A 1,157-nucleotide genomic window follows, 5' to 3' on the forward strand; every position below is an offset into this window, starting at 1 on the left:
TGATACAGAAAAGAGATCAGGAATTTAGGTGGCAATCACATCTGAATGGGAATTCTGGTTTCTCCATTAACCAGCTATGTGATACTGAACAAGGTACAGCTCTATCCAGGGCTAAGAGAGCTAGTTAAGATGTACACAAAGAGCCAGGCACAGAATAAGTAATAAACAGTGGCTATTAGTTTAATCATTATTATTGCCCAAGGTTAAACAGCTAATGGCTAAACCCAAATTCCAACCCAGGTCTACAGCTGAAGTCTTTCCTTTATGCAACCATGTTCCTCTTTAGATCTGTGCAACAGACAAGAAGTTCCAAGAATTCTGGAGCTGCATGATTCAGTCTTTAAAAGAAAACAAGAGGCTATTCTTCAATAAAATCAATCTATGCAAAATAGAAAAAAATTATAAAGCCACAGTTAATAGTGCCATAGTCCTCTTTTTGCCTCTTATTACCAGGATCAGCAATGTGACCTGGTAATTTCAGCTCAGGAAAATGCAGGATGAGCTAATTGTTCACTTAAAATGCTTCCATCCACTAAAGAGGCAGCACTCCTTAACTTACTTCCAGCAGAACTTTCCTGGGCCCCACCTTTACACCATGAGCTGCACTTCTGACCTGTGTCATTTGGCCATTCCACTATTAATCAATCCAGTGCTCCGTGGTTGTTTACAATATTTTGATTATATGACAAACAGGTAGGATGTTTAATCAACCATAACTCAGAATATTTATAATACAAGTCTCTATCCATAAATCTCTTAACAGTTTACAGTCACCCATAGCATTTCCTGGACTTCCAAGGCTGACTTTGTATGCCTTCAATGAGAACTTTAACAATGATTCAGCCTCTCTGAAAGTACATCAGAGGACCACAGAATCACACTTCTGAAGGTACTTGACAAGTCTACATAGCTATACAAATTACAATTTAAAGAGCTCTTTTCAGCTCCCGACTGCCATTGCAATTGAAGACACTTAATTCTAAAAGTTAAATCTCTGACAAAACCTCAGGAACAATGTGAGGAATATTCCATTTAGAGACAATTCTGATAATATGCCAAATTCTGCATTTGAATTTAAAAATCAAGGACATCTGCATGAGAACAGAGTCTGTACCTTAATAAACTCATTTTCTTCTCTATTTATTTTCCCCTTGCAG

General features: G+C 37.5%; 1 protein-coding gene and 1 long non-coding RNA gene across 3 annotated transcripts in view; one reads left to right on the forward strand and one right to left on the reverse strand.

Annotated features, from left to right (window-relative positions):
• Nucleotides 1-1,157, reverse strand: part of EFNA5 (ephrin A5) — a 292,897-nt gene that overhangs the window by 204,971 nt on the left and 86,769 nt on the right. The window lies entirely within an intron of this gene.
• The window catches only part of LOC132659849 (uncharacterized), an 87,511-nt gene that overhangs the window by 6,913 nt on the left and 79,441 nt on the right, over nucleotides 1-1,157 (forward strand). The gene's annotated exons all lie outside the window — the stretch shown is intronic.

Source organism: Ovis aries, chromosome 5 (genome assembly GCF_016772045.2).
Source record: "Ovis aries strain OAR_USU_Benz2616 breed Rambouillet chromosome 5, ARS-UI_Ramb_v3.0, whole genome shotgun sequence".
Classification (NCBI taxonomy): Eukaryota; Metazoa; Chordata; class Mammalia; order Artiodactyla; family Bovidae; genus Ovis; species Ovis aries.